This window comes from Jaculus jaculus, chromosome X (assembly GCF_020740685.1).
Source record: "Jaculus jaculus isolate mJacJac1 chromosome X, mJacJac1.mat.Y.cur, whole genome shotgun sequence".
NCBI lineage: Eukaryota > Metazoa > Chordata > Mammalia > Rodentia > Dipodidae > Jaculus > Jaculus jaculus.
The window spans coordinates 6669908-6694803 of NC_059125.1; the positions used below are offsets into that span (position 1 = coordinate 6669908).

The 24896-nt window shown below is 41.3% G+C and overlaps 1 pseudogene; it reads right to left on the bottom strand.

Moving 5' to 3' along the window:
• Positions 1–3484: 3484 nt before the first annotated feature.
• LOC101614147 overlaps positions 3485–24896 on the bottom strand; it is a 34085-nt pseudogene continuing 12673 nt past the window's right edge.

Below are 24896 nucleotides of genomic sequence, written 5' to 3' on the forward strand. Positions count from 1 at the left end.
TTTGTTTCAGGCAGGGTCTTGTTGTTTGCTGCTGCATGCACCAGGCTAGCTGGCCTAGGAGATTCCAGGGATTTTCCAATCTCCACCTCTCATCTCATCATCTTTCCTTGCTGTCCTGATGGGCCTTGGGTCTTCATGGTATTTGCTGCTATCTATAAAAAGAAGATTCTCAACCAAGAGTGAGAGCAGCATAGATTAAGGGAGTAAAGATAGACATTTAGAACATTTTTTTGAGGCAAGCCCAACAGACTGGCCTTTTATTTTTTTAATATGTGTGTGACAGAGAGAATTGGAACATCAGGGCCTCCAGCCACTGAAATTGAACTCCAGACACATGCACCCCCTTATGTTCATGTGCAACCTTGTGTCACTGTGTGTCTGGCTTGTGTGGCACCTAGAGAGTCAATCATGGGACCTTAGGCTTCACAGGAAAATTTGAGAGAGAGAGAGAAGAGGAGAGATAAAGAGGCAGATAGAGAATAGCACTCAGGGCCTCCAGCCACTGCAAATGAACTCCAGATACATGTGCTCCCTTGTGCATCTGGCTTATGTGGGTCCTGGAGAGTTGAACCTGGGTTCTTTGGCTTTGCAGGCAAATGCCTTAACTGCTAAGCCATCTCTCCAGCCCCCAAGGAGATTACTTTTTGTTTGTTTTTTGAGGTAGGTTCTCACTCTAGCTCAGGCTGACCTGGAATTCACTATGTAGTCTCAGGGGGGCCTTGAACTCATGGTGATCCTCCTACCTCTGCCTCATGAGTTCTGGGATTAAAGGTACATCATAGACCTCAATCTAAATCTGAAACAAAGAAAGGGCTAGAAGGAAAATAGGGAGAATTCTCTGTGATATAGGTAAAGGTAAGAACAGGACTTCAATAGCACAGGAAATAGCCTATATTCTGTCCCTATACTTGCCAAGTATTCCCTCCTCTCTTCCCTCCTTGCTTCCCCTCTCACCAAGCCTCAGTCTAGCTTTGTTACCATACATCTATTTCTGAGAAATTGAGCCTGTGGCTTAAATGTGTTTCCTCTCACCTATGTGTTTCCTCTCACCTAGGATTACTTCATTATCCATTCAACTAGTTGCTCTTGTGAGACAGCTAGAAGAAAAGAGAAGATCTAGATTGGGAACAGAAGGAGCATTTGTTTAATTTTAAATGTATGACGTTTGAGGGGACTGTGGGAGGTAATTAGATATAAAGAGACTATATAGCTCCTGATTTGAATACAAAATGCCTTTTATAGACTTATTTCTTTGAATACTTAGATTCCAGTTGGTGTTGCTGTGTGAATGTTGTGGAACCTGTAGGAAGTTAAGCCTTGTTGGAGGAGATGTGTCACTAGAACCTGGTGTTAGGGTGCTCTCAGCCACATTGGCTTTTTCTGCTTCCTCCCTGATTGAAGTAAAGATGTGACACAGGCTTCTTGCTCAGGTCTGTCATGCCTTTCCCACAATAATGGACATTTCCCTTCAAAACTTAAAGCCAAAACTAAAACCTTTCCTTTCTTATTTATTTAGAAGGGGGGGGTGAGGAGGGAGGGAGAGAGGGAGAGGGAGAGAATCGGCCTTCCAGGGCCTCCAGATTCTGCAAACAAACTTCAGACGCATGTGCCACCTTGTGCATGTGGTTTACATGGGTCCTGGGGAATAGAATCTGGGTCATTTGGCTTTGCAATAAAGTGCCTTAACTGCTAAGCAATCTATCCAGTCTAACTTTTCCTTTTTATAAAAAATTATTTCTTTATTTATTTGAGAGAGACAGAGACAGTGACAGAAAGAAGCCATCCCTCTAGCCCCTAACCTTTACTTTCTTAAGCTGCTTCTGGTGGGTATTTTTCGGTAGCAATGAGAAAGTAATGGATACAGGAAATAAATCCTTTTTGGTTATTTATTTTCTCACACAAGTGCCCACAGGTTTTATGAGCTGGGCTAGGGATAAATGCTACTATTTTCTTAGGGTTCTTTCCACTAAGGTGTCTTCATGATGGGACCCTTGTGAAGTGATTCTGGATTTTGAACCAGCATAGGTTTTATTTCCTTTCATACACAACACTGACTCTGGGTACTTTATGTTTTTGAAACAAGATCTCACTATGTATGTAGCCCAATCTGGCTTTGATCTTGTAATCTTCCTGCCACACGTTCCTAAGTGCTGGGATTTATAGTTATGTACTACCATGGTAGGGTATCTGCATTTTTAAAAGTCAACAAATCCTCATGCAGGTTTCTATGCTAGGCAAATTGTGTGACTGAAGGACACAGGCAAGTTGTGTACTTTAATCTAGGCCTGTTTAGTCTACCATTTGTAAAGAGTCTCTTGAAAGATGAATTTCTGTGTTTGTGTAAATACATTTGAGTCATCATATCTTGTGAAAATTCTCTCAATCGATTAATGATCTCTTGTTTGCTTCCTTTTGCTTGTTGTATTTATAGCTCACATTACTTATAATTGTTGGACAACATAATATGGACCAGATGGCTTCATTATCCTGAGTTTCACATTCTGAATTTTAAACATTGTGTTGGACTGCCTGTTTGTGGCCAGCTGTGTCCTGACGTTGACAATGAAGCCATACCACAGTTCAGAGATCCCAGGCTACAGTCCATGGCTGTTGTGGTATTAGTATTTGAGGTTTCTTCTGACCTCTTGCCCTTGGTTTCACTTGGAAGCTCTTCATGGAATGTGAGGTGGAGGTGGAGGCAATAGAAGGTGGGGGGGCTGTACATTTACAGCTTTCTGACTCACTTGGCCTATGACTACATGATGTTTGAAAAAAAGCACTTTCCCAATAAAGTAATAGAATTTATTATGTTAGCTATTAGCAGCTATGGTTAACTATAGCTACTAATGTTTAAAAATGAGAGCTTCATTCAGACTCCCAGCAGGAAACAGGTGTCATAGTACTTAAATGGGATAATGAAGCATGGTTACTTAAGAGATTATTTATAATGACATGGGTTCTAGCAAACAAGGTACAGTGAAGTAATGTATTAGTCACCTTTGCATTACTACAATGAAATCTCTGAAACAAATTAACTATAAAGACAAAAGATTTACTTAGGTCATAATCTGGAGATTAAAATCCAAGATCAGGTGGCCCATTGTTTTGGCAGCAGCGAATATGGCAGGAATACTTGTTAGAAGCAGTACTCAAGCCAAAGCAACCCTAAAGAGAAAGAACACAGCTGGAGGTATCACAATACCCAATCGCAAATTATACTATAGGGCAATAGTGATAAGAACAGCATGATACTGGCACCAAAATGGACATATAAAACAATGGAACAGAATAGAGGAACTAGAAATAAATCCACACTGCTCTGGTTGCCTAATCTTTGACAAATGAGCCAAAAATATTCAGTGAAAACAAGACAGCTTATTCAACAAATGGTGCTGGCAAAACCAGATATCTACCTGTAGAAGAATGAAATTAGATCCACATCTCTTTCCCTGTGCAACTATCAAATCAAAGTACACCAAAGACCTCAATCTAAATCTGAAACACAGAAAGTGTTAGAAGGAAAAATAGGGATAATTCCATATGATGTAGGCAATGGTAAGAACAGGACTCCAATAGCACAGGAAATAGCCTCAGGAATCAACAAATGGGACTACCTCAAATTCAAGTTTATACACAACAAAGGAAACTATCAACAAACTGAAGAACAGCCTATAGAATTTGTGAATATTTTTTCAAGCTGTACCTCAATCAGGGAGCTGATTACCGGAAGTTACACAGAACTGCAAAATTTAAGCAGCTAAGAAGTAAACCTAGCAATCATCAAATATGCTAATGAAATGAACAGATAAATAGTTCACAAAAGAAGAAACCCAAATGTCTCCCACACACTTGAAAACATCCCTGGCCACCAGGGAAATGCAAATGAAAATGATTTTGGAATACTATCTTACCCCAATAAGAATGGCTTGCATCAAGAGGACAGACAACAGATGCTGGCAAGAATGAGGAGAAAGGGGAACACTTATCTATTGTTGGTGGGAGTGCAAACTAGTACAGTCATTGTGACAATCAATATAGAGGTATCTCAAAAAGTTAAAAATAGGACCTGGAGAGATTGCTCAGTGGTAAAGGCTTGCAAAGTGTAACAACTTGGATTTGATTCCTCAGTACCCATATAAAGCCAGATGCACAAAACGGCACATGCATCTGGAGTTTGTTTAGAGTGGCAGGAGCCCCTGAAACCTTAATTTTCCCTCTCTTTATCTCCCTCTTGCATTCTTTGTATCTCTCCCTCCCTCTTTCTCTCTGTTTGCAAATAAATAAAAAAAATAAAAATTTAAAAGATGTCTAAAAAGTTAAAACTAGACTTCTCATATGACCCAGATATACTACTCCTTGAGCATATGCCCTTTTGAGTCCACACTATGCTACAGATATACTTGCCATGGTGGTTTGATTCAGGTGCACCCTATAAACTTAGGTATTCTGAATGCTAGTCTCCCCAGATGATGGCAATTAGAAATTAAAGCCTACTAGAGGCAGTGTATTGTTGGGGGCAGGCTTATGGGTGTTATAGCCAGTTTCCCTATGCCAGTGTTTGGCACACTCTCCTGTTACTATTCTCCACCTTATGTTGGCCAGGGGGTGATGTCCACCCTCTGCTCATGCCATCATTTTCCATACCATCATGGAGTGTTGAGTCTGTAAGCCAAAACAAACTTTTTTTTTTTCTCTCCAAAAAGCTGCTCTTGGTTGGGTGATTTCTGCCAGCAATGTGAACCTAACTGCAACACTTGCACATCCATGTTTATTGCAGCTCTATTTATAATAGCAAAGAATTGGAAGCTGCCAAGATGATCATTGACAGAGGATCAGTTAATGAAAACGTAGTACTCATATACAGCAGAATTCTATGCAGCAGTACAGAAAAATCACATCATGAAATTTGAAGGAAAATGAGTGGATTTGGAAAGATTCATATTATGTGAAGTAAGTCAAACTCAGAAAGACCAAATGTGCTTGTTCTTTTTGATATATGCAGTCCTTGGCATGTAACATATATAACTATGTATATATCAGGGGGAAAATGGGAATTAAACCTCTAAAGATAGAACTATAACTAAAAGTGAATATGAAGAGGATATATGTGACACAGGGGAGAGGGAAATTAGGGTGAAGTGGGAGAATGGGTTAAGAATGGGGAGGAAAATAAAAAATTATATTTTAAAATGCCAGAGGATATAAATAAGTCATATGGAAACCTATGTTTTTGGACAATGGAACATTCAGGAGCCATAGATTGTTACTAGAAAATTGTCAGTGCCAAGGATGGGATACCTTCCAGTGAGTTGTTGTCCAGGGAGGTCCTTGATGCCCCCCAAACATTACAGGCCATTGCTGAGGCCCTTGGTTTCCCACCAGGAATAGATGGTAAGACCCTATTGTTGAAGACTACACATGCTTGGGCTGCAAGGTCACTGAGAACTCCTGCTAGAGCTGAGGTGAAAACCTCCTCCATGTAGACCTGCTGACAGAAAGCTGGAAAAAGGCACAATGCATACAGTTTAATGGGAGAGAGAGAAATCACCAGTGACAGTACTTAACAGTGGACTTTGTAAGCTTTATATCTGGCCAGCTGGGCCAAATGAGCCAACTGGTGCAATAGTGGCACATCTGTTATTGGGGAAACTGATCCCCCTCTAATTTGACTGGAGGCCCACTCCAAGGGAGGGAATACATCTCTGATACTGAAAACCTACAACAGGGTCATCATGAGCCCTAGCGGTGTAACATCTGCTGCTGTCTGGCTAAATGTATATGCTGTTCTCATCAAACTGCCCAGTAAGCACTTCTCTTAATGTTCCTACTCATATAATAATGCTACTCCCACTTTTGGTAGAGAACCTTCTCTTTTTTCAGATGGTAGTGACCTTGGGATGACTCAGAAGTCACCATGGTGCTGAGAAGAAGTGAAAGAGGAGTGCTCAGCACTGAAATATCTCTATCACACCTTCCAAGGCTCAAGGTCCATTGTGGAAGAGGTGGCAGAAAGAATATAAGAGCCAAAAGAAGGGTAGGACTCCTTACAATGTGCTCCTCCAGACACAAAAGGGCCTGGATATCCATGACCTCACAGTGCCTGACACTACCTACACAAGACCATCATAATAGGAAGAAAAGATCATGACATCAAAATAAAAGAGAGACTGTGTTGAGAGGGGGAGGGCTATGATGGAGAGTGGAGTTTCAAAGGGGAAGGTGGGGGCAAGAGGGAATTACCATGGGATATTGTTTACAATCATGGAAATTGTCAATAAAAAAGATAATAAAAAATAAAATGCCAGAATGAATGATACCTAAATCTCTGTATGCCATTTTTAAAACCTATATATATTAGTGCTCACATTATGAGCCAAGAAGTAGAGGGCGGCTGAGCTAAACAATGGAACTTCTATAGTCTTCTGCAAGGGTAGGTCCTCTCAGTGATCCAGGAACCTCCTTCTAGGCCCACCTTCAAGACCCAGAGCACCTCCCAATGCAGCCACTCTGGGACCAAGCCTTTAACACATTCAAAATCCAAACTATAGAAAAACAACCAACCAAACAAAAACAATTTAGACTTGAATGGGGAAGGGGAAGGAGTGGTTGCTAAATCCTAAAGAGTGTTATAGCTATAAGAAGGGGTGTTTTTTGCTGTTGTATGTACTATAAATTGCTTATGTATTTTACTGTTGATGAGCACATGTCCTACATGGTTTCATTTAGCTCCCTGTTGGACTTGAACTTGTCATATAGCCAAGGCTGGCCTTGAATTAGAATTCTCAAAAAATTTTAAAAAAGCAAAAAAGAAAAGAAAAATGGTACTGAGAAGTAGTGCTTTTGTAAGCTTGATCATTTGGTTCTTAGATTTTTGGAACTGACTACGCTGTGGTACACATATAAATTGAAAAAAAATAGTGTGAGATCAAGTTATAGCTTTTTTAGTGGACTAGAATTTAGTCTTTTTTTTGTTTTGTTTTGTTTTTGAGGTAGGGTCTCCCTCTAGCTCAGGCTGACCTGGAATTCACTATGTCATCTCAGGGTGGCCTTGAATTCACAATGATCCTCCTACCTCTGCCTCCCAAGTGTTGGGATTAAAGGTATGCACCATAATGCCTGGCTCATTTAGTTAGCTTTTTAAAATTGTAATAGTACCCTTACAAGTTTCTGTATTTACTTGACTCTATTTCTGAGTTTACACTCTATTTTATCATCTACTTGTTGCTGCTTCTTCTCCTTCTCCTTCTTCTTCTTCTTCTTCTTTTTCTACTTCTTTTTTTAGGTATGGTCTCACTCTAGCCCAGGCTGACCTGGAATTCACTATTTTGTCTCAGGGTGGCCTTGAACTCTCAGTGATTCTCCTACATCTGCCTCCCAAGTGCTGGGATTAAAGGCGTGTGCCTCCACGCCCAGCTACTTGTTGCTTCTTATGCTTATTGCTATGTAATAGTCAGTTTAAGTATTTGTAAACACAAATTAGCCTCTCATTTTCTGTCTTTAATTTTACCTTAGCTTTCTTTTTGGGGTGGGTACAGTACTGAGAATCATGTAGATTCTCATGCATGCTGGGTATGCACTGAGCCACACTCCCTACCCTTTGGCTTTACTTGCATATATATAATCTTCTATATGAACCTTGAAATAACTTCACTCATTTTCGTGTTAATTTCAACGACATTGGTATATTAGTTTTTATAAGAATTGACATTCATTTTCTTTTTAGCAATATGTTCTACCTTTTAATTATTTGGGTTATTGTTTTGTTTTTCTTTTCAATGATAAAGCTAATCAAAACTTGAGGGCAAGCAACTATGTTGGGTATTTTGTCTTTTATTTTAATATCTGAAAGTAATATTCATTTTACATTATGCAACTTAATAAGCAAATACTGCTCATTCAACCACTTAATATTCCAAACATTTCCAACAATTTCAGTGTATCATTTAAATATGGAAATTCTTCCTGCTCTATGATTACTGAAAACCTCTGATTCAACACTAGATTGAAGAGATGGAAAAACTAAAATTAGGTTAATCAGTTTTATGTAACTTAACAGGTACTCTTATGTAATTTTTGAATTGATTAGGCACAGTGTCTTTTTCTTATACAGATGCCCCATTTCCAGCTTTTGATTTCCTTATGTAGGAAAGAAATGGGGGAGGCTGGGCATGGTGGTGGAATAAGCCTGTCATCTTAGCACTTGAGATGTGGAGGAAAGGGGATCAGGAATTCAAGGCCAGTGTTGGTCACATAGCAAGTTGGAAGTTAACAGGCTAAATGAGACCCTGTCTCAAAACAACCAAACAAAAAGCCAGGTGTGGTGGCGCATGCCTTTAATCCCAGCACTCGGGAGGCAGAGGTAGGTGGATCGCCATGAGTTCGAGGCCACCCTGAGATTACATAGTGAATTCCAGGTTAGCCTTGGCTAGAGTGAGACCCTTGAAAAACCAAAAAAAAAAAAAAAAAAAAAAAAGAAACAACAAAAAGAAGGGGGTTGGGGATATGGGTGTTGCAGTCAGGTTCGCATTGCTGCTAGAAATCATCCAATCAAGAGCAGCTTGTGGGAAAAAGAGATTTATTTTGGCTTACAGACTCAAGGGGAAGCTCCACTATGGCAGGGAAAATGACAGCATGAGCAAAGGATGAACATCACCCTCAGGTCCACATAAGTGGACAACAGGAGCAAGAGAGTGTGCCAAACACTGGCAAGGGGACACAGGCTAATTAATACCCATAAGCCTGCCCCCAATAATAACACTGCCTCCTGGAGGTGTTAATTCCCAAATCTCTATCAGCTGGGGAGAGTGGCATTCAGAACACCTAAGTTTATGAGGGACTCCTGAATCAAACCACCACAATGGGTCAATAGTAAAAGTGCTTCCTTGCAAAGTCAGCTGGCTCAGGTTTGATTCCCCAGTATCCACACAAAACCAGTTGCACAAAGTGACACGTGCAGCTGGAGTTCGTGTGCAGCAACAAGAGAGCTTTGTGCACCCATTCTCTCTCTGTGTGTCTCTCTCCCTCCTCACAAATAAATAAATAAAAATAAGAATAGAAAAAGGAAGTGGGGAGCAGGTTTCAGATTATCTTTATGCTTTGTGGGTGAATCAGGATTAGATATTCATGCCAAATTGCCATCAGTAATGAAGTTGCTCAGACTTCTAATACCCTGCCCCTAATCACTACCTTCTTGTTTAAAGAGGCCAAAAACTGCTGCTTTCAAATAGCAAAACTCTTGATGAATGCAAATGATTAAAATGACCAACATTAGCATTTCTTTTCTTTTCATGTTTTAGTGAGATTTCGGTCTGGTAAGGTAAGGTGAAAAAAGCAACCCCTACTTATTACTTGGCTTTCCCTACAATAATGGTTCTGGAAACATCAGCAAGTTGGCAGTTTTACCAGAGGCAGAGGTTGCTTGGAGATGGATGAGGCTGGAGATGGGTGGAGGAGGGGAAGGGGACACAGTTCATTAGTTCTCTCCATTTTCAGTCAGGGCCAAGTGCCAGGTGCTCCTCCTCTTTGTTTTAACCCTTCCTCTCTCCTGCCAAGGACAACTCCTCTCTCCCGTTTTTGCAGAGTTTGGAATTGAACACAGGGCCCTGTGCATGTTAGACAAGTTCTCTACCATGGAACAACATTTCCAGTCCAGTTCCTTTTTACTTATGGAAGATTGCAGCCAAAGCAGAAAATTACAAAGCTATGATGGAACTATTTTAGGAAAATGTATTTCTTGATATTGCAACAGAACACAATGGGTTTTCTTGTTGGTGAATAGAATGCCAAGAAGCACAGCCAGAAGATAAAAAATTGGGCAAAGATTTGTTACCTGTAGCAAGTAGGAGAGCACTGAAGTTACTCCAAAAACAGTACCCTCCTCTAAAGAGAGTGGAGATTTGATCCAAGATGCTGATATATATTCATACAGAACACTATTTTAGGGGCAGATACCTAGTAAGAATATGCAGTTTAAGGTGTAAGTTAGGGACTTGAGAGATAGCTCAGTAGTTAAGGTGCTTGCCAGATTCACTAAGTGGTACAGGCATTTGGAGTTAATTTGCAGTGGCAGGGAGCCCTGGCACACCCATACTCTCTCTGTTTTTGTCTCCTGTCTCTCTTTCTCTCAAATAAATAAATAAATAAATAAATAAATAAATAAATAAATAAATATTTTTTCCAGGTTGGTAGGTTTTTTTTTTTTTCTTTCTTAGATTTATTTAAGAGAGAGAGAGTGAGAAAGAGGCATTGCAAACAAACTCCCGAAGCATGTGCCACGTTGTGCATCTGGCTTATGTGGATCCTGGGGAATCGAACATAGGACTTTAGGTTTCAGAGGCAAGTGCCTTAACCGCTAAGCCATTTCTCCAGCCCTTTATTTTTATGTTTTTTTTTTTAAATAGACAACTTTTGTAATATATAATAACAAACCGCGATAATTCCCTCCCCTCCCCCACTTTCCCTTCACAACACTCTGAGTCATGTCCCCTCTCCTTCTCAATTAGTGTCTCTTTTATTTTGATGTCATCATCTTTTCCTTCTATTATGAGGGTCTTGTGTAGGTAGTGTCAGGCACTGTGAGGTCGTAAGTATCCAGGCCATTTTGTGTCTGGAAGAGTGCATTGTAAGGAGTCCTACCCTTCCTTTGGCTAATAAATAAATTTTTTTTAAAAAGTTATAAGGTAAGACTGGGGAGATGGGTCAACAGCTAAAGGTACTTGCTTGCAAAGCTTTCTGTCCCAGCTTCAATTCCCCTGGTACCCATGTAAACTCAGGTGCACAGAATGGCACATACATCTGGATTTTGTTTGCAGTGGCAAGAGGCTCTAGTATGTCCATTCTCTCTCTCTCTCTTTTTCAAGTAAGGCCTTACTCTAGCCCAGGCTGACCTGGAATTCACTATGTAGTCTCAGGGTGGTCTTTAACTCATGGCAATCCTCCTACCTCTGCCTCCCGAGTGCTGGGGTTAAAGGCCTGTGCTACCACGCCCAGCTCTCTCTTTTTCTCTTTCCTTGCAAATAAATAAAAAGATAAATTAAAAATATGTAAGTTAGTGAGCATACTCAATTTAAGAAAGGGGAGATATGCCGGGCATGGTGGCACAGGCCTTTGATCCCAGCACTCGGGAGGCAGAGGTAGGAGGATCGCCATGAGTTCAAGGCCACTCTGAGACTACATAGTGAATTCCAGGTCAGCCTGGGCTACAGAGTGAGACCCTACCTTGAAAAAACAAAAAAGAAAAAAAAAGGAGGGATATGGCCTCCATATTTTGGGCCATGCTCAGCTGGAGTTCATGGTGTAGATGTCTAAAGGTTAAAATAAAATGGCAGACACAAGCACTTCTCGACATACTTCTCTTGTGCCACAAAGGTGGTGTACTGGAATACCTGTAAGCATACTCAGTTTTCTCCAAAAACTTCTAGTTGAAACCAAAGTAAAGGGTAGTTTGGAGGTGCATTAATATAGGAAATTTTCCCTAAACGTGTGCACCTCCCTTAGAGGTTAACAACACCTTATCTACAATGAAGGAGGCAGAGTGGAGATGGTGGCTCATGCCTGTTATCATAACATTTAGAGGCTGAGATAAAAGGATTACCTGCAAGTTCCAGGCTGGAGTACGTAGCAAGACTCTGTCTCAAGAAAAGATGAGGCATGATAAGGTGAAGGGGAAATATAAATGTGGTATGACTTGGTGAAAGAGATGACATTAACTTGTATCATATTTTAATTCAAGGGTGAATGTGCTCTGGACATACAGGTGGAGGCATACCACTTGATATCCTTTAGTCACCTGCAGTGAGACAGAAAATGTGAGCGTCTTTGTCCAATGTTCAAGATGTCCTTTTTATTTTTATTTTTATTTTTTTTTTACTATCGACAACTTCCATAATTATAGACAAAAAGCCATGATAATCTCCTTCCTACTTTCTCCTTTACAACTCCACTCTCTATCATAACTCTCCCCCTCTCCATCAGTCTAAGATGTCCTTTTTAAAATATATTTTATTTATTTATTTAAAGAGAGAGAGAGAGAGGGCTGGAGAGATGGCTTAGTGGTTAAGTGCTTGCCTGTGAAGCCTAAGGACCCCAGTTCGCGGCTGGATTCCCCACAACCCATGTTAGCCATATGCACAAGGGTGTGCATGTGTCTGGAGTTTGTTTGCAGTAGCTGGAGGCCCTGGAGTGCCCATTCTCTCTTTCTCTCTCTGCCTGTCACTTTCAAATAAATAAATAAATAAATACAGAGAGAGAGAGAGAGAGAGAGAGAGGGAGAATGGGTACACCAGGGCCTCTAGCCACTTTGTGCATCTGTCTTTACGTAGTTCTGGGGAATCAAACTCAGGTTGTTAGGTTTTGCAAGCAAGCATCTTAACCGCCGAGCTGTCTTTCCAGCTCCAAGATGTTCTTATAAGACCAGTTGATGGTATGGGATTGGGCCTAAACATGGACCTTTTTTTTCTGCATGTTTGTGTGTGGTATGGTGTACAGTACACCATATGCACATGTGGAGGTCAGAGGACAACTTCAGGTGTCAATCTTCACCTTTCACCTTCTTTGAAGCAGAGACTATCATTGTTCACTGCTGAGTTCTATAGGCTAGCTGGTCTGAGATTCTCTGGAAGATTCTCCTGTCTCCATGCCACTTCCCACTGTAGGTACCCTGGGATAACAGATGCTCTGATCCAAGTTTAGGTACTCATGTTGCAAGGCAACTGCTTTATCCACTAAGCAATCTCTCCAGAAGTTTATTATTATTTTTTAATTAACCAGTTAGTATGGTGGCCATGTTATTGTCACTTTGATTTGATGCTTCAGTTATGGAGGTATCAAAAAATCACAACAAAGGGGTTGGGGAGATGGCTTAGTGGTTAAGGCGTTTGTCTGCAAAGCCAAAGGACCCAGGTTGTACTCCCCAGGACCCACATAAACCAGATGCACAGGGTGGCACATGCACCTGGAGTTAGTTTCAGTGGCTGGAGGTCCTGGAGTACCCATTCTCTCTCTCTCTCTCTCTCTCTCTCTCTCTCTGCTCAGTGGTTAAGAGCATTTGCTTCCAAAGCATAAGAACCTAAGAGGGCCTGAGATTGCTTGATTACAGTTCCCCAGCACCTATGTAAATAGCTGGGCATGACCATGAACATCTGATATTCCAGTCCTGCATGGGTGGTGGAGACCAGAGTATTGTTGGGGCTTACTGGCCACAAAAAAGTAAATAAATTGGACTGGAGAGATGGCTTAGTAGTTAAGGCACTTGCCTTTGAAGCCTAAGGACTCAGGTTTGATTCCCCAGATCCCACATAGGCCAGATGCAGATGGTTGCACAGGTATCTGGAGTTTGTTTGCAGTGTCTGGAGGCCCTGGTGTGCCCATTCTCTCTCCCTTCCTCCCTCTCTCTCTCTGTAATAAATAAATAAAAATAAAATATTTTTAAAAATAAATAAATTAAATTATATTAAAAATCAAAACAAAATGACAAGAGAGATATTGTTTTAAAAAATGCCATTCAGGTAACATGTGCAATAAAATTTGCTTTCCAAACTAAGAGAAATTGAGTCAAGCTGGGCATGGTGGTGCACACCTTTAATCCCAGCACTCGGGAGGCAGAGGTGGGAGGATCTCCATGAGTTTGAGGCCACTCTGAAATGACATAGTGAATTCCAGCTCAGCCTGAGCTAGAGTGAGACCTTACCTTGGAAAAACAAAGCAAAACAAAAACAACAATGAAAAACAGAGAAAGAAATTGAGTCAACTACTAAATACATACAAAAAATGGCATATCCATTAGGATTGTTTTGGCTGTAATAGAAACTCCCAATTGCAGTTGATGATTCTACTCAGGATACTTCCAGCATTCCTCTGTGTTACACCTGGGGTACGGTGCTCATTTTAGTTTTCCAAATGATGCTAGAATTATCAAACCAACTGGAGAAGCATGAGATGGTGAAGAGCAGGGACTAAGATGCAAAGTTTTGCTATGAAGAAAGGTCCTCAGATAAGATCACTAGATGAGATCACATTTATAGACCATTAGTCACATGACCAACTTAGGTGAACAGCAGGCTGGGAAATGTACTCGCCTGAAAATCCGGGGTTATAAAAGAAGAATGGATGTGAAGGCATAATATATGCCTTAGACAGCACATGATAGATTGAATGGCCTCTGGGAAACTACTTTTCTAAAATTAAATTGTGCTTCACAAACTTATTTTGTATTTGTAACTCCTGTGCCACACATACAATTACTTTTTAATTACTTTTCAGGATTTTCTTCTGTGTTCCTTTGGTATTCTGGGACCTTCAAGGAATAAGCAAAATAGAACTCTCTGGAAATCAAACTTTATATGGGGCATCCTTGCTGAGAAATATATTTACACTTTAACCTATCCCATATATCCACATGGATATTTTAGTGTTGTCCTATGATATCTTTTTGTTAAATTAAAAATGCTTTTATTTATTTATGAGAGAGAGAGAATGAGAAAGAGAATGGGTACACCAGGGCCTCTAACAACTGCAAACAAACTCCAGACACATGTGCCACCTTGTCCATTTGGCTTATGTGGGTCCTGGGGAATCAAATCTGGGTCCAGTGGCTATACAGGCAAGTGCCTTATCCACTAAGCAATCTCTCCAGCCCTCATAACATTTTTATTGTGACTTCTTTAGGACCAATATCAGAAGGTAGAAAGGCTGGCACTCAAACAGTGAGATTTCAGAGATAATAATGAGAGGTCTCCTTACAAAAGAAATTTCCACAGCTTTTAAAACTCATCATGTAAGACCTCTCCTTCTTTCATTCCTTTTGCTTTTTTTAGACAGGGTATCCCATACTGACCTCAAATTTGGTATGTGGCTGAGGATGACCTTGAACACCTGATACTCCTGCCTCTACTTCCCAAGTACTGGGAAGACAGGTATTCACCACCACACTGTGTTTATGCAGTGCTTGGAACTGCACTTACGGCTTCATGCATTCTAGGCAAGTACTCTGCCATTTGAGTCACATTTCTAATCCTATTTGGCTTTGTTTTGTATGTGTGTAGTGTGTGTGGTGTGGTTTGTTTGTGGTATTTGCAGATGTGCATGTATGGAGAATGTTGGGTGTCCTCACTCCGTGGCCCATCCATGATCCATGTTTCCTTGAGATGGAGTATCTCACTGATTTCAGAGCTTGCCTTTTTCATAAGCACCAGTGAATCTCTGGTCTCTACTCCACACCGGACTGGAGTTATAGATGTGAGTGGCCATTGCCAGCTGTTTACATGAATGGTGGGAAATCGAAGCTAGGTGGTCTGAGGACCCCTCAGGCCCTTATGCTTGTGTGGGAAGTGCTTCTACTGGTTGAGCCATATCTCTCCATCCTCTCTTTTGGATTTTTAATTTTTTTGTTTATTTTGATTTATTTATTTGAGAGTGACAGATAGAGAAAGAGGGAGAGAGAGGGAGAGAGAGGGAGAGAGAGAGAGAGAGAGAGAGAGAGAGAGAGAGAGAGAGAGAGAGAGAGAGAGAGAGAGAATGGGTGTGCCAGGGCCTCTAGCCACTGCAAACGAACTCCAGACACTTGTGCATCTGGCTAATGGGGGTCCTGGGGAATCGAGTCTTGAACTGGAGTCCTCAGGCTTCACAGGCAAGTGCTTAACCACTAAGCCATCTCTACAGCCCCCCTTTTGTTTTTTTTGACACAGGGTTTAGCTACATAATCCAGGTTGGTCATGGACTTGCAATCTTCTTGCCTTAGCCTTTTGATTGAAGACATGTCTTCACATTATTTTTTTTTTTTTTCTTCAGAGGTATGGTTTCACATTAGCCCAGTCTGACCTGGAATTTGCTATGTAATCTCGGTGGCCTTGAACACTTGGCAGTCCTTCTAACTCTGCCTCCCATGTGCTAGGATTAAAGGCATGCACCACCATGCATGACTGTTTTTTTAATTTTAAATTTTAATTAATTATTTATTTTGGCGGGGGAGAGAGAGAGAGAGAACTGACATGTCAGGGCCTCAGCCACTGAAGTTGAATGCCAAATATTTGCGCCACCTAGTGGGCATGTACGACCCTGCACTTGCTTCACCTTTGTGCAGTTGGCTTACATGGGATCTGGAGAGTTGAACATGGGTCCTTAGGCTTTGCAGGCAAGTGCCTTAACCACTAAGCAATCTCTCCAGCCCCATATTGTTTCTTTAATGCTAAATATTTTTTTTTTGGGGGGGGAAATTATAAAAAATTAAGCTTTTTAAAGATATTTATATCTTAATGCATGAAATATTGGCTGAAATCAGTACTTTGAGAGATGGAAGGAAAATATAAATCAGGAACATGACAGGAAGAGCTGGGTGAGGCCACAAAGGTGTTTCCTTTATCTCCTAGCCATCTTTCATTCCATCATTGCTTTTTCCTGAAGTATTAAGACCCTGTGATAGGAATGTTGAAATGTTTGCCAAAAGAATGGGAGATGTGAAAGTGAAAACACAATTATTATCACTTCAGGCACCAGCTGAAAAAGACACTTACATAATTCTTTAGTTATACATAGATGAAATCATTTTGCCCTCTAACTTTACATTACCTCAAATTAGAGTAAATCATGTTTTGATATCAAGACTTTATGACAAAAAATAATCGCATCACATTACTGTCAATTCTCCATTTACCCAAAGGCAAGGTGTCCGAATCCATGATTACTTGTACAGACATTTCTTTTCTTGAAAATGGATTTTATTTTACTTTTGCTGATTAATGGGAATTTGCTTATAAGATCCAAAGTGATAAAGTTCACTGGGACAAGTAAGCTGTCAAAATGGTAGGAAGAAACATTGGAATTAAATGTCGTCTACCACATCAGCTAACAGTGGTGAATATCATTTGTATTTTACTGACACGTTTCTTTTTTGCCTTCTCTGCTTATATTTATAAGGTTATAAAAGCTACTTCTGAAATGTGTCCCACACAACAGAGGAGGTCAAGCCAACCACCCTGTATAATAGGAGTTCAGTGGGCTATTATATAGAAATATCCAGGGGCTAGTGTAGCAGTCTATGCTGAACAAGTCTATAGTATCCATCATGGCACTAGTGTACTACCTGCCCACTATGACACCCCTTATCACCCCAGTACCCACCATCAGCAGTGGCTTCTTGGCACATGCCTTAAAAAGTGGAGGCAGAGATGGGCGTGGTGGCACATATCTTTAATCCCAGCACTCAGGAGGTAGTGGTAGGAGGATCGCCATGAGTTCGAGGCCACCCTGAGACTCCATAGTGAATTCCAGGTCAGCCTGGGCCAGAGTGAGACCCTACCTTGAGAAACCAAAAAACAAACCACAACAACAAAAAAAAGTGGAGGCAGGAGGATCATCCAAGTCATCATGGACTACATAGTGAGTTGGAGGCCAACCTAGGCTCCATGAGACCTTGTTTCAACCAAACAAAAGCAAACTACAACAAAAGAAAGTGGCAGAACTGAAGGTCATGATGATGGACAGGTTGGCTCAGAGGCCTGTTTAACACCATCTCTTGATGATCACCAGCAGGATTAAGCTCCACTTGCTGTAGCACTAGCCAGCAAATGAATACACTCGGTCCTAACTTTCTTCTTCTTGTTTTAAGTTCTCATTCTTTTACCAGAGCTTTCTGGCATCACCTCCTAAATTAGCTGCTTGATTCACAACTTTGCCTCAGTGACTGCTTCTTAGTCAGTTCTCCCTGAGAAAGTGGCAATAAAAGTTATGGGAAACTGAAAAAGACAGGAAGCTTGTCAGTGGTAGCAACTAGGCTTCACCAGGTAGAATAGAAACCATTGATGCAAACCACAGCTCTCATCTTAAAGCCAAATATGAGTGATTAAGACCCAGAAACATGGATTCAGTTTGCCCTACAAGACATGTATCACTGCAACAGCTATTAAATGAGATTATATTAGTTACAGAGTAAAGAGAGTTATACAGATTAAGGGTTTTACCAACTATATTGGTGGGGACCACAGGTAGGTGGGTTACAGCAAAGCAAAGAGAATTCTACTATAGGTTTCAGATTCTTTGATGATATTCTTCGCTTTTGGGTTGGTGTAAGCTAGTGGTCTGTTAAGAATACATTTTAGGGACTGGAGAGATGGCTTAGTGGTTAAGGCATTTGCCTGTGAAGCCAAAGGACCCAGGTTCGACTCCCTGGGACCCACATAAGCCAGATGTACAAGGGGGCACATGCGTCTGGAGTTCGTTTGCAGTGGCTGGAAGCCCTGGTGCACCCATTCTCTCTCTGTCTATCTCTCTTCTCTCGCTCTCTGCTTGCAAATAAATAAATAAATTTTAAAAAGGATACATTTTATTCAGTGGTGTAGCCACTGGTGAAGTGCCCATGCTCCTATAAGCAACCTTAATGAAAGCAGAAGGGGGGCTAGTTGGAAAGAGTAAGGGGACCAAGGGGAATGGGAGGGGATATGAGAGGACAATGGTAGGCAAATATGATCCACATATGTACAAATATGAAAATGTCACAGGGAAACCCATTATTATGGATAATGGATATATGGTAAAATATTTTAAAAGATGTTAGGTTGGACAGTGAATGGCTGTCAAAAGGATTAAAAATAGCCCAGTAATTTGGTTCTGGCCTGTAACATTCTAACATTCCACAATCATAAGTTCAGTCATTTGTTCTTGTAGCATCTTCAACACAGATGCAGCTTTTCTTTTTCTTTTACTTTTTCTTCTTTTTTTTTTTTGGTGGAGGACTTCAGTTTATACAGCTGACACTTTTCATAATTTCTTCAGAGCTTTAGTGAAGGATCAGAGAACAGTTCTAGGGAATGTTTGCTCTAATTTTGGAAATGATGCTGTTGAGATAAATGGACCAAGATAGATTTTTTTTTTCTTTTTTCTTTTTGTTTTTTTGAGGTAGGCTCTCACTCTAGCCCAGGCTGACTTAGACTTCAACTTCTGCCTCCTGAGTGCTGGGATTAAAGGTGTGCACCACCACACCTGGATCTAGATTTCTTTTTTTCAAAAACAAATGTTTGTGCGTTTATACATATGTGTGCATGTGGTACACATACCTTTTGTCATTGCAAATGAATGTCAGACACTTTTGTCTGCATTATATGAGTAGCTGGGGAATTGAACCTGACCTGGCAGTTTTTTCAAGCAAGGACCTTTAACTACTGAGTCATTTCTCCAGCCCCTATTCTTTTTTTTTAAATTTTTTTGTTTATTTTTATTTATTTATTTGAGAGAGACAGGCAGAGAGAGAGACAGATAGAGAGAGAGAGAATGGGCACGCCAGGGCCTCCAGCCACTGCAAACGAACTCCAGATGCATGTGCCCCCTTGCGCATCTGGCTAACGTGGGTCCTAGGGAATCGAGCCTCGAACCGGGGTCCTTAGGCTTCACAGGCAAGTGCTTAACCGCTAAGCCATCTCTCCAGCCCCATATTCTTTTTTTCTTGAGGCAAGGTCTCATGTAACCCAGGGTGGTTTTGATCTTGCTATGTAGCCAAGGATGTCCTTGAACTCCTTTCCTCCTGCTCTCACTAAATTCTGGGATTATAGGTGTGTCCTAGCTTCCAAGACAGGGAATTTAAAAAATAATTAATTAATTAATTAATTTGAGAGAGGGAAAGATGGAGAGAGAGAGAGGGGGGGGGAGCAAGTGCAGGGCTTCCAGCCAGTGCAAATGAACTCCAGATACATGCACCACCTTGTGCATCTGGCTTATGTGGGTATCGGGGAATAGAACTGAAGTCCTTTGGCTTTGCAGCCTTAACCACTAAGCTATCTCCCCAACCCAGGAATATTTTATAATTGATTTTTTTATTACAACTTCCATAATTTTAGACAATAACCCATGGTAATTCCTTACCTCTCTCCACCCTCCCCTTGGAAACTCCACTCTCCATCATATCCCCTTCCCCTGTAAATCAGTCTCTTTTATTTTGATGCCATGGTCTTTTCTTCCTATTATGATGGTCTTGTGTAGGTAGTGTCAGCCACTGTGAGGTCATGGATATCAAGGCCATTTGGTGTCCAGAGGAGCACGTTGTAAGGAGTCCTACCCTTTCTTTGACTCTTACATTCTTTCTGCCACCTCTTCCGCAATGAACCCTCAGCCTTGGAAGGTGTGATAGAGATGTTTCAGTGCTGAGCACTCCTCTGTCACTTCTTCTCAACACCATGGTGGCTTCTGAGTCATCCCAAGGTCACTACCATCTGAAAAGAGAAGCTTCTCTAACCAAAAGTGAGAGTAGCATTAATATATGGGTAGGAACATTACGAGAAGTGCTTACTGGGCAGTTTGGTGAGCATAGTATATACATTTAGCCAGACAGCAGCAGTCATGACAGCCAAGATAGGGGATTTTTATGCATCACAATTTCTCTGCAGTGGAGTTGTTTAGAAGCCTTATCTCCTTGTGAAAGTCACTGGGTATTTCTTTCTTTACTTCCTTCAAGTCACTCTACCTTTTCTATTTATTATGCTTTTAGTATACAAATTAATGGGTTTCACTGTCACTATATATAACTATATATAACCATATATATATATATATAAAATTTGTTCTTTTTGTTCCCCTCCTGTTGCCCTCCTTCATTCCCCCTTCTTTGCTGGTCCCTTTCCTCCCTGTATAAACTCCCTTCTTATGCTTTCATGTTATGTATATTGTATAATTCTCTCTTCTTCCCCCTCCCCCTCTCTACAGACCTCTTCTTGTCCTCTCATAGTCCCCTTTCTATTTTGGCATATGTATATGAGTTTAAATCAAAATTCTGGGGCTGGAGAGATGGCTTGCTGGTTAAGGTGCTTGCCTGCAAAACCGAAGGACCCAGGTTCGATTCCCCAGGATCCACGTAAGCCAGATGAACAAGGGGACACACGTGTCTATAGTTTGGTTGCAGTGGCTGGAGGCCCTGGTGTGCCCATTCTCTCTCTCTCTCTCTCTCTCTCTCTGCCTCTTTCTCTCTCTCAAATAAATAAATTAAAAAAATGTAAATTCTGTGAATAAGAGAAAACATGTGCTATTACCTTTCTGAGTCTGGTTTATTTTGCTTAACATAGTGATCTCCAATTCCAACTGGGATGTTCTTGGAGAGAGGGTAGGAGAGAGGAAGAAAGAGGGAAAGATAGAAAGAGAGAGAGAGGGAGAAATTGGTATGGGAGTACATGAGGGCCTGTAATTTATAGGCAGCTAATGGTTGTTGAGGTAGGGAATGCCATTTTCTTTTCTTTTTCTTTTTCCTTTTTTTTTGTGTGTTTTTGAGGTAGGGTCTCACTCTAGCCGACGCTGACCAGAAATCCACTCTGCAGTCTCAGGATGGCCTTGAACTCACAGCGATTCTCCTACCTCTGCCTCCCGAGTGCTGAGATTAAAGACATGTGCACCCCACACGGCGAGAATGCTATTTTCTTCAGTGGTGTGGCCATGGTAAGTTGCCTATAGTACAGTAAATACCCTCCCACCTGTATTCCTGTAAGCAGCCCTAACTAAATACACTGGGCTTCATTCTCTCCTCCCTCTCTCTCACACACAGAAAGACATGAAAGTAGAATGAGTTTGGTTGGAAAGAAGAAGGGGGTCACTAGGAGTGGGAGCATGATAAATTGCATAATGAGGGTGAGTGAATATGATCACAATATATTATATGTGTATGAAAATGTCATAATGAAACCGATTATTATGAATAATTAATGTATGTTAATAGAAAATAACAACAGGGCTGGAGAGATGGCTTAATGGTTAAGGCGTTTGCCTGCAAAAGCCAAAGGACCCAGGTTCGATTCCCCAGGACCCACATTAGCCAGGTGCACAAGGGGGCGCATGTGTCTGGAGTTCATTTACAGTGGCTGGAAGCCCTGGCATGCTCATTCTCTCTCTCTCTCTTCTTCTTTCTTTGTCAAATAAATAAATATAAAATATTTTTAAAAAGTTATAAAAAAGAAAATAACAACTATAGGGGCTGGAGAGATGGCTTAGCAGTTAAGGCACTTGCCTGCAAAGCCAAACGATGTAGGTTCAATTCTTCAGGACCCACGTAAGCCAGATGCACAAGGGGGAGCATGCATCTGGAATTCATTTGCAGTGGCTGGAGGCCCTGGTGTGCCCATTCTCTCTCCCTCTCTCTCTCTCAAATAAATAAACAAAAATAAAATATTAAAAAAAGAAAATAACAGCAATATATTTTAGGATTGAGGATTCAGAATGAAGTCTGAATCAGGTGTAAAGGAAAGAGAGTAAAAGATAGAAGAGACCCTTGCATTCTCACATAATTTCTCCCTAAAAGCTCCTAAGACTTGAAAATGTTTCATTAAAGCTCAGAAGACTCAGTGTGAGTGGATTCCATGTGGGAAGTGAGTACATTTTTGCATTGGGCAGGACTTGGGACAGATCTGAGATGAAATGAGTGAGTGTCCCAACCTGAGCACAGGAAGGCAACTCCGACAAAAGCACAAGACACAGGGACAGCGTAGGTTTTGCCAGGTCGTGGCTGATATGCCCAGTTCTCGGCGCCCCCAGTGACCACCAAGGAGAACCAAACACGTATGCAAGGGCAAGGAGCTTTATTTCGGGCTTAAGCTCAAACTCTTGACTTCACCAACGCAGTGGATCTGTACAAGAGGCCCCGGTATTGGGAGGGTAGGGTTTTTATAGGGATTTGAACATAGAAGAAAGGGATGGGTACATGATTGGTTGATTTAAACAGTGTACTCTTCTGGTTGGCTTAGGATTTTGGCAGGCATGTTGGTGGGCTGGGGCTAGAGGAATTGAACTTATCTATGAGTACAGGAATGTATGGCATAATCAGTTTCCAGTAAGTGTTAAACCTACCCTTACTGGAAGATAAAAACTTAAGACGTTGCTGGGGAAACAGAAACTTAGGCCTACTGACGACTCAGAAGCCTGTCATGGTGTCCATCTGGTTCCTGAGTCCTTCATTCCCCCCTCTCTTTGTACCATAAGGAGCCAATTGGATTCCAATTGAATTAGTGAGTGGAGTCTAATGGTATATACTTTGATCTTAAAACCATAAACTGTACTGTATTAATGCGTTCCCTAACAAAAGCAACTAATTTATTAATAATGGAAGGTCCTATTGTGATTAGCAACAAAAATAAAAGTAATGGCCCTGCTAAAGCAGACAGCAGAATTGTTAACCATGGGGAATGACTGAACCGTGACTCAAACCATCCTCTATCAGCTTCTCTTATTTCTGTCTTTCATTTTTCCAAATTCTCTGGTACCTTCTCCACTGAGTCTCTAATTATACCTGAATGGTTGATATAAAAACATCATTCTTCCCTTAAGGCCACACAAAGTCCCCCATGCTGGAGGAATAATAAGTCCAACCCCTGTCTATTCTGTAATACAACCTCAGCTAAGGAATCTACATTTTTCTCTAAGTGAGTAATTCAGCCTCTGAATGTCCAAGTCTATACTTGATGTTTTCTTGAAGGGTGAGTGCTGCAATGCCTGTTCTTGCCCCTACCAGGCCTGCACTGGGAAATGTTGTCACCAACCAGACAGTAAATAAGGCACCTGGATTGTACCCACTAACATACAGTCTTATTCTCCAGGTCTTTCCATTATCCCAGGACACCTGTCTCCCTTTTTCTGTAAACTTGGAAGAAACGAAATTACAGGTCTCATTTCCTTTCAAGGGAGGGAGGTAACATGGCCCATTTTGGTCCCTGGTCTGGTTCAGTGTCATGGTGATAAGGTCCCCCTTAGTAGGTGGGTTTCAATATACCCTTCTGATAGACACACCTTGCCATCCAGCACAGTAGAAGGCTTTAGGTCCCCCACAGCCCCCTTTGATTCTTGCTTTCCCTAAGTGCCCAGGGCATACATAGAAATAAGAAATTTCCTGATTTGCCAGAGTCCCACGAGTCACCCACTAGTTGATGGAGGTCGAAGATCAAATCAGGAAACCAGGTTCCCTGTGGGGCAAGATGTGATTTGGAGTAAGCAATATCCCCCGTGGCAGTGTTGGTTATTATCCAGGTCAGATAATAAACTTGGTGGGGAGTAGCTGCCACAATATGTACAGTTAGGAGCACAGTCAGGATCAGGAGTTGAAGCTTGAGTGGGGTGCTGCATTTCCATTGTGGCAGATAGTCTCAGGTTCAGCCAGTGGATCTGCCGGTCAGATGTGGGTGGGTGTGATGAATCCAAGTGGCAATTCCGTCCATTTTCACAGTGATAGATATGGACAGGATGAAGACTTAGGGTCCCTTCCAGCGGGTTCCAATGTCTCGTGGCACCCAGTCTCCTGGATTATTTACATATTTTACATATTTACATATTTTAGATTTGAAAATAACCCTTTGAACATATATATTTGCTTTTCTTTATTATAGAATTAAAACTATGGGGAAAAGATGTCTTAATGTTTGTTTCCCCTCTTGGAAAGCTCTTGTTACTTAATAGGCCATTCATATATGTAAGTTATTTTTTATCTTTGGTTATACATTTCTCTCTGAGTGTTTAAGACCATGCAGATAGCCACATTTAATTAAGGATTAGTTTTGGAGGTCTCCAATGGCTCTCCAAAGAGACATAGGGACACAGGAGTAGCCCCATAGCTTAATGGTGTCTTTTGTCTGCTAGGATGAGTCAGGGCCATGCTGGCCAAGTAGTTTTCCCTTCTTTGTGAAATCAGGAGGACTGATTGCTCCTCAATTGTGACTCTCCTGATTCACACTGTACACCAATTTTGTTTGGGTCTCCATATCCTCCCTGCTCAGGAAGACAGGTGACTTACCAGGGGGCCAGTGTAGAAGTGTCCCATCATCTCCAGTGGCCTTATGACCTGGGGGCACAGGCCAAAATATTGGTGCCTCTTGCTCTGATGATTCCAACTGGCTTTGGCTTCTACATAGGTAATTAACACACTCAGAAAGGAAGTTACAGCAGCC